The 10,000-nt window shown below is 33.5% G+C and overlaps 1 protein-coding gene across 7 annotated transcripts in view; it reads left to right on the forward strand.

Moving 5' to 3' along the window:
• Positions 1-10,000, forward strand: part of LOC145287853 (protocadherin Fat 3-like) — a 1,926,363-nt gene that overhangs the window by 1,666,774 nt on the left and 249,589 nt on the right. The gene's annotated exons all lie outside the window — the stretch shown is intronic.

Raw genomic sequence — 10,000 nt, forward strand, 5'->3', positions numbered from 1 at the left:
CCTAAATTGGTAACAAGTTACGTCTGTGGAGAAATGTTGTTGTTTTATTTTTTTGTCGTTGTTTTTATTTTTTGTTGTTGATGTTGTTGTTTATTATTATTATTATTAGTAGTAGTAGTAGTAGTATTAGTATTATTATTAGTAGTAGTAGTATTAGTATTATTATTAGTCGTAGTATTAGTATTATTATTATTATTAGTAGTAGTAGTAGTAGTATTATTATTAGTAGTAGTAGTAGTAGTAGTAGTAGTAGTATTAGTAGTAGTAGTATTAGTATTATTATTAGTAGTAGTAGTAGTAGTAGTAGTAGTAGTAGTAGTATTAGTAGTAGTGGTGGTGGTGTTTTTTTTTTTACGTAACTAAAAGAAAAGAAAGCATACTTTAACTCTTTAGAGTTATAATTCAAATAATTCGTGTTTGGTTAGTACCAAACGTGTGACAATTTAAAAGATTTTTTTTAAAAAATGGTTTGATACTAAATTAAAAGAATGGTTATTTCGCCTTGTGGATGCCTTAGTAAAGCCAAAGGCTAAAGGAGTAAACCCTGATAAAAAAAAATTCGGATTGGAGTCCAGATAAGCGAATAGTGAAGCACTGCAACACCTTTCCGGCAACTCCTGCAACTGCGCTGACTCCGACTGTATTGGCTTGTCTTTCCGTCGGACTTTGTTTGCAACTCTGGGAGGAGGACCCTAGTAACTAGGCAAACCATTAAAAAATTATTACAAATTGTCTTACACGTTACAACGAGGCAGATTGCGACAGTTTCTTTGGTTTACACGTTTTATAGTGTTAACTATTCTGTAATATTAACGTTAAAAGAAAAACTCTTACGAATCGTTTCTACGCGTTAAAAATATACAGGGTTTGTTTATAGAATTCCACTTTAATGCATTTTATGTAAATTGTGTCTCTGCTCGTTCGTTTTTCATCGAAGGTGGGGAGAGAATTATTTATGCGTTTTCGATTGTTAACTATTCTGTACTTTTATCCACAGTTGATAGCTAACGTTAGGTAAAATTTTATCTTTTTTAGAACAGAGCAGCTGGCAATTGAAAAATCCCGTATGAAGTGGATGTCTACAAAACATCTGTTTTTATCAGTGATGGGACGATTACAATGTTTTTATCGATTCTGATACAAATACTGATTCTGATTCCGAAATCTGTAAATATTTAGCTATAGAATTGTTGTTGTTTGTTTTTTTTTTTGTTGTTGTTTTTTTTTCGGATTACTGTAAAAACCCATGCGATATGAACGTGTCTGTCCGCAGATGAAAAAATACAAATGTGAGTAGGTTGGTTCATCTTTAGATTTTAGTTTTTCTGGTAGTTTAAAATCGATAAATGTTTATCGTTTTGTCATTACTAGCAGCAATGGAAAATTAAGCAAAAAAATATATTAATATAAATCTCACCTGTCTGTTTAAATGTATGTATGTATGTATGTATGTTTCCCTAAAACTTTCGACAGGGCGCCGGATTCTCACGAGATCGGTATAATTCTGAAGCTCGGCCCTTCGGATGACAAATATCGAAAAATTGGCCCAAAACATTGATTTCTTCACCCTCAACTAGACACTTTTCTACATGGAGGGGTCACTTTTTTCGCCGATATTTTTCGAAAGTCATCCCCTCTTTTTTTTATTTTCTAGCCTTAATTTAAACCTACCTCACCTCCGGTTTTGCGATGGACGCAACAGCAAATACGTCATGTTTTTTTTTGGGGGGTCACTTTATTTTCCTCCTTCGCGATACGGGTTCGAACCCACTTGCCCATTACCACTCCCCCCCTTTTTTTCTCAACACACATCTCCGAACACCCGGATACCTAGGCCGGTGTAAAAAAAAAAAAAAAAAAAAAAAAAGAATCATTTTCTGGCACCGAAAAATAGGAACAATTTTTTTTCTCTGGTTTTGATACCGATTCCGATGCCTCTAAAATTTTGATTTTTCTGATTCCAATTGATTGTCTGAAAACTAGGTTGTTTTTTTTTATATATAAAATATTTAAATAATTTATCACGAATCCGAATTACTTAACTGAAATCTAGTTGTTCGATTCTTCATTTTTTTTTTTTTTCAATATAAGATCCGCCATTAAGATCAACTAAATTTGGCGACAGTCTATTCAAGTGTGGGCATATTTTATAAACTTGACATGCAATGAAGAATGAACAATTTTAGCGTAAGGAAGTAAAGTCGATGGCGATACGAAGGTTCACTTTTCAGTTGGCTACTGAGGTGTATAGGGGGCGCCACTCATTTCTTAGGATTACTCCACTAACCCTTGATACTGAACTTATTATTTTTCATGTTTAGTTAGGGGCAGCAAGTACTATTCTTAGAGATTTTGATATGTCTCCATCGTGAATTGAACCCCGATCTCTCTACCCAAATCGACCAATTAGTGTAGACATCTGCCATTTAGCTGATGAATTCCTTTAAAGACAATCGTACGAAACAATAACAGGAATAGTTTAAACTACTTTCAACATGTTTTTTCTTGTTTTGCAAAAAAAGAATTTGTTTTATCTATTTTTTTTTCTATTTTAGAAATATCTGTTTACAAAGCCAGCGGTTATAAAGGCGCTTAAGTACAATAACGCATCCTATGCGTGATTTGTCGCTTTACTTTTCTTGTTTATTTTACTTTAAAGGAAAAAAAAAACGAAAATTATAATAATAGAAAAAAAAAAACATTGAATAGATAGAAACTGGTTGGAACTCGTGGCGACGCCGCCGGCGGACCTGGGTCACTTTCTCACGCACAGCGCATCCCCTCTGTTTGCGCTGGGTGCGTGATTCTCTGAATTACCGGTACCGCAAGGGATTGCTAATGATGGCGAATCAGAATAGAAACAACAAAATGAAAGGAGAAATAAGTAAAATAAGAAACAAAATTCGTTACTGATTGACTTTTTTTCTTGTCTTTTTTCTTGACGAAAATAGATTTGAAGAGGGGGGAGGTAATTTTTAAAATAAAGTTTTCTTTGCTCAGTGTTCTAATATATTTACTTAAATCTGATGATTTTTCTATCATTTACTCCATATATATGTATATATATATATGCTTTTTTTATAAATAGATATTAATTATTCTTACCTACAATCGATAATGATTTATATTTACGCAATCAACAGTGCAAGAAGTCATAATTACTCTACAGCCTGTAAGTCAATGCTTTGACTACCAATAATTATCACGGAAACAAAAAAAAAGCTATAATATATAATGTCCAGAAAAGTGGAGAAATACAAAAAGCTAAATAGTGCTCAACAACAAATGCCGGAACATTGTGTTACGCTAAGTTTGACAGGTTAATATAACTATACACACACACATACATATAAATATGTGTGTGTGTTTGTGTGTGTGTGTGTGTGTGTGTGTGTGTGTGTGTGTGTGTACGTATACACATATATATTTGTTAGATCAGTAAGAAAGAACGGCAACAACAGCGCACTCGATTATTTACAAAATTATTTACGAAATTAAAAAATAAGAGCATAATATTTATTTATACATGTATTACAGAAGATCAGACTAATAGGTACCGTCGGTTTCAAATTGAAAGGAAAGGACTGTTACGCGCTGCTCTTCCGTTTCTCAGATTTGAAACCGACAATACCTATGTTGTTCTGATACTCTGTGATACCACACATAGTAAAATTAATTTCCGTCCACACATCAGCTTGCCAGGTGACTGACTACAACATAGTCGTTTTCTAATCCACTGTTAAATTCTTGTTGAGTCGTCCGCTTAGATAGTCAAATTGTGAACATAATTATCGCCATAGACGTCTCCTTAATTACTTGATTAGTTAATCAATCCAGCTGTAGTATACTACATCGAAAATGCTAAAAATCTATCATGGATTTAAGCACCCTATACGATTTCGGAGTGCATAACGGTTATGTCTGAACGCATATACCACACAGTGAATAAGACAAATGAAGCTATATCGGTAGAGCCCGATATGTCCAAAGCCTTTGACAAAGTCTGGCATAAATCAAATTATTTGAGGAGAGCTGGATTTTCATGACATTAAAAACCAACCATTTCTTTGATTCAGCCTTCCTGGGGGGTGGGAGCAAGTAAGGGTAGATTATCCTATTTTATCTCCAGGAAGTTAGCGATAAGGTAATGTGTGGTTTTAAAAAGCCAGAATACTCCTGCCTACAAAAAAAAAAGCTTGAACATTTCTGTCAGCACGCCCTGATATGAGCGCCACAGGCGATTAGCAATAGACTAACGCCTAGAAGGTAAAGCGTGGAAGGGTTTGCCTCTTAAAGCTTAACAGAACCATGTCTGTTCGGCCGCAACAAAATCAGTGTGTCGGTCTGATTGTCGATGACGTATCTCCATCTGGTAAGAACACTTACTAAAAACAGATAAATATATAGATTCGTGACATAACATGAAAAACAGATAGATAGACAGTATACAAGACATAACGACTCTAGATAGATTAATTAGATAGATAGTATACGGATAGCGACATTATAAAAATGTAGCTAGATGATTAGATAGATACATAGGTAGATATTATACGTGACATAACGACACGAGAAACAGTTTGATACATCACTAGATAGATTGATATGATAGAAAATTAGATAGACAGTATACGAAGTATAAGGGCATGATAAAAATATAGATAAATAGATATAGACAAAAAGACATGAAAACGGGTGGGAAAAAAGAAGAAATCCCCCAGAGTAAAAATCTCTTGACATGAATAAATCAAGGTGCATAACTGTAAGAAAATTAAATTAAGAGTTATTTCCCTTGATTATGCGGTTATGACATTTATGAACAGATTGTCATTATTGTGAATATATGAAGCAATAAACGTTCTCATCTGCAGAGAGCAAGAATAATGATTTAAAATAACATGTAATATACATCACGTTTTCTCTTTCTGCTCTTGTGGTTGTAGAATTAACTCCAACTACATATGGACGTATAATAAACACGCGTAACGAAATTTTCAATAATCGTTCATCAAATGTTTTACGGGCAAAATTATTTATTGCTAATAAGTTTTAAAAACAACACAGCAAACAAAAACGAATTGATATTTAAATTCGATCAAAATAAATACATATCAAGAAAGGTTGTGATACAACAAAATGGCTATCTATACATTTTTCATATCCTCCGCTTTAGAATAAAAATCGATGTATATTAAATAAATATACATCCCGTCACAAAAAAGTTAGTGAGTTAAAATTTAAAGAAACAAAAAGTGTTCTGTCTAACCGCCGGACTAAATCATTTTAAATGGTGAGGGGAAGCGAGAAAGCAAATAGCATGTTAGACAAACGCCACCGCTTGAAATAAAGTTGGAAATTTGACAGTGTTATTTCATTTAAGTCATCCGAAATGACGATGATAATCTATATATAAAAAGTTAAACTACTGAAATAATTCTATGGTGTAATATGAATACTAGTGCGAACACTAGCGATTCATAATTTTATCGTCATTTTTTGACAAAGATATAAAAGACAGACAGATAGACAGACAGACAAACAGAGTAACTGTGATTTTAGAATAAGTTTTCTGTTTTGTTTTCTTACCTTTTTTTAAGCTACTCTCTCTTAACCGTATCTATTTTCACTTGCTACGGAAACCAACACCTAGCCAACTATTTCGTGCTAAAGCGCCCCCCCCCTCCGCTGCCTCGTCACCATCCACAAACACCTTAATAGTTTCCCCTATCCTGCTCTCACATTTCTCGGGATGACTTTACTGTCTATTTTCTGTCCACGTTCCTAGCATCGTTCCAGAATCTTTCCATTATTGAACAATTTCATAAGGAAACACCAACCAAATCATATACAAACATACCCGTATCCCACCCGAACACTCTCTTCTACCGTGATCGGTGTAACTACAGAGCATATACAAATAAACAGCAAAAGTCTATATTCCAAATTTCAAGATGTTGTCCATTTTACCTTTTTTTTTTTAGTATGCTGAAATATTCACTTACTGACAGCACCTTTTTCGCAGCGCAGAACCATTCATGTAATTATTATGCCAATTTAAAAATTGACATACTGATTGCATGAATGATTCTGCGCTACGAAACAGGTGCTGTCAGGAAGTGAACGTTTTAACATACTTAAAAAATAAACGGTAAGATGGACATCTTGTAAGTTGGAAAATAGACTTTTGTCATGTGTGTGTGTGTTAATTTGCCATGCATTCCTGATGAAGCTTGTCCATGTGCGAACTATTGAATCAACTCATAACTCTGTATTAATCTTTTGGGGTAAAAATTATTCTATCTCTATATCCTTTTCTACCAAAGCCGAGATACGCACAAAGTCGATTTCTTAAGTAGGGAAAATCCAACTTCTCAACAAAGAAGCCTTGGATTAGGACAGAAATAAAATTGCCTCTGTTTAGAAGGATTGCACATTCACTGAGCGAGGGTAGAATAAATGGAGTGCCGTATGAAAACATTCGCTTATTTTAATAATTTCGATTTTTGTTGCCTATACATTCTGTCCTCTAAACTTCTCATGCTGATGAATAAATTTCGCAACTACATCACATCAAATTTATGGACAAAAAAATTACCAGGGTGCAACAAGCAATGTAAAAGGGCAGAATATATGTACGTCTATATACCGTATGAATGTTTTATGCAAGGCAGCTTTAATACTTTAATGCGCAATAGACATCGTGATTACTCTGGTATGGTGTTCCAGAAATCTGAATCACGGACAAACGAAAGTGGCTACCTTTGTTGGGGCCCTCGAAGACCATGTCTTTGCTCTGGGATTAAAAACAAACTTATCAAAAGGCATAGTTAACCTTTATGACCTGGGTGAACAAATTCGTTCATTCGTAAATACGTGAATATAGCGGCATAAATAAAGTGGGAATTGATTCAAACACGCCTTGTCCTTCTTTGGGTAGATGTCGGATGCCTCCAGATTTCAAATTTCCATTGCTTACATTAAGTATGCCGCCATCTAAAATTAACAATATTTTTTAATCATCTACATGATAATGCAGGTCATAAAGGGTTAAATTCTGGTTGATGTTTTACACCCGAAATACTTCCCCACGCATCCGCCATTCTTCAAGTGCGGGGAAATTATCCTAAGATCACCAGCTATGATACATCCAACGCTCGACTGTTTGGTCGTCTGTAGGTTTACATTATATATATATATATATATATATATATATATATATATATATATATATATATATATATATATATATATAACTTTAAAAAAAAAAAACAACATTTCAAAGTCCCAGCAGTAATCACTTTACTCACATGTATATTGTTTTGTTGTTGCGTCTTACGCAGTTTTCATTGGATGGTTTAAACATGCCAAACAAATCATTAGAGACTTACATTAGTTCCTCGGAAAAAAAAATTATTTTTATTTTTTTTAATTAAAAATGATAAGTAATGTCAAAATGAATTTGATACATTCGGAATTCATAAGGGAAAACATAAAACCTAAGAAAAAAACTAATACGAAGTCTTGCTTATGGAAGAATATTGAAACCTACCGCTACAAAAATATATATGAATTCAGACTAAAGAGGAGACCAAACATACATAATTACACACACACACACACACACACACACACACACACACACAAATGTCTGTATATGTTGCAATTAAACGCTTAATCTAAAATCGAAACTAATCACAGATTTGGAATCAGTAGATTCGATGTGATGCACTTACCGATATCAAAAGTTCTTGAATTTTTTCAAAACACATTATTTAAAAAATGTAAAAAATAACATTAGAAACAAAATTTTCCGACATTTTAGCGTTCTTTTTCCAGCCGACTGAACAATATACTTATAATAATACGAACCCTTTTTCTTATCAATAAGAAAAATAAATGAACACAAAAATAAGTAAATATTGTTTTTTTTTTGTTAAATCATCGTACTATTTGACAGCCTTTTTTATTTTATTTTCATTGTATTTTTGTCTGTTGTAGACAAGTATTTTAAATCAATGCAGAAAAAATCCTAAGCCGAAGTCCTAAATACTATAAATAAGTAAAAAAAAGAAAAATAGTTCCGTTTTTGTTTGTGTGTGTGTGTGATTTTGCCATGTGGATGCAGCCTTTGTATACAGTTTAACTGCATCCAATCCTTCAAGGTTCTAACCTCAAACTAGACAGTGATTTTAGATTTTTTTATAGTATTATATCGATTGATTGTCATCATAAACCTGATTAATATTTTTAACTATTTAGCAATTTAACAAACTAATTTATACATGCATCATATCAAACTATTTATATTGGAAAAGAGGTCACACTGGTACACTTTTCATATCTGATGAATATGCTTGTCCGTCCACACATACTAAGGCGAGCTAAATTTTTAAAAAGACCAAAACCTATATTGGGGTCTTATAATAAACGTTCACGGTGTTTTAGTTTTTTTTTTTTTTTTTTTTTTTTTAATAGGTTATTTAATTGCTTCACCAATCACAAAACAGAAAATTCTATATGGAAACTCGTTGCAGTAAAATAAATTTCCAATAAAAGAAGTGAAACTTGGAAAATCCGCCAGACAACCGTTTGAGTCGTTGAACAACAAAAGATAGAAATTCAAATGACTCTGAAATTTTTTCTTTCCAATTTAAACTTCTCTAAAAACAAACAAAGAAACAAAGAAATTTTCAACTTTGAACTAAAACTTAGCACCACTCAAATTCCTAAACTTGTCTTTTATGACCCGCAATAGCAACATGATTTTGTGCTTTTTATTATTGTTTCATACCTCTGTTCAAATAAATAGTGCCCTCCTTCTTTATGGGTTGCTGACAGAACTTATCACTTCCTTAAATTTAAGACACGGCACGAAAGTTTTGCAGTACTTTAAACAGAGCTTAAGAAAATTGATAGAGTAACTAGTTTAATCGTATGTGCTCTTTGTAGCATCGAACTATATTACGTGGACCTAGGCTTGGACCAAGAAAAGAAAACTCAGAACACAGTATCAGTTTAAAGATATATTTAAAAAAAAAACAAGATACAGAAAGTGATGGCGTAAGCAAGACTTATTTGTCAGTCGAATATCAATTCTCGATTAATATAGAATTTGGGAGAGTCCATGAATGGGTAGGTAACGGTACTAAAATACTATGTTTGGCGCCGTTATACATAGGATATGATATTTAATGTTTCCCTGCGATGGAATAGGTTCATATCTCCAGTTTGTCTTTTTTTTTTTTTTTGTTCTTCTTGCTTTTGTTGTTTACGAGGTGCTTCCAATAAGTTTTCAGGCATTTTTGCACAGGCATTTAAAATTCTCGTCGTCTCTTAAAAATTCAGTATGTTATTGATATACATCTCATGAGATGATCGACCAATTTTTATGATTTCAGATTCAAATTAACAGCTGCGGCAGGGATTGGAATACACCATACCAAAGTCTGATTGTCACAACTGGCGAATTTCAAAATTGCAATCTGAACGTGGGGACACTTTAGAAAACTGATATTCAATTAAATTTTGTTTTAAATTTGAAAAAAATACAACAGAAACGTATGAAATACTTCAGACTGCTTTTGGAGCATCCTGCAATAATCGAGCATCAGTTTTTGAGTGGTTTAAGAGATTCAAAGAAGGCAGGGTATCTGTGAGGGATGATGAGAGGTGTGGGAGGAGCAATGAAGTCAGAACACTAGAATTGATTGGCCAAATACAGAATTTCATGGATAAGGACCGTCATGTGTCTATAGAGATAATAAATGCACAGTTTGATATCCGTGTGGGAACGTTACACACGATTATTTGCGAGGAATTGAAGTTGTGGAAGATTTGCGCAAAGATTGCGCCATGCTTGTCCCAGACTATTTGACCAAGATGGGCATCAAGACCGTTCCTCACCCAACTTACAGTCCAGACTTTGCTCCTGTCACTTTTGGTTATTCCCTAAGCTCAAGAAAAATCATAGAGGTTGTCGTTATGAGACAATTAAGAAGAT

Source organism: Euprymna scolopes, chromosome 11 (genome assembly GCF_053919585.1).
Source record: "Euprymna scolopes isolate OS-2025 chromosome 11, ASM5391958v1, whole genome shotgun sequence".
In the NCBI taxonomy this organism is placed as follows: Eukaryota; Metazoa; Mollusca; class Cephalopoda; order Sepiida; family Sepiolidae; genus Euprymna; species Euprymna scolopes.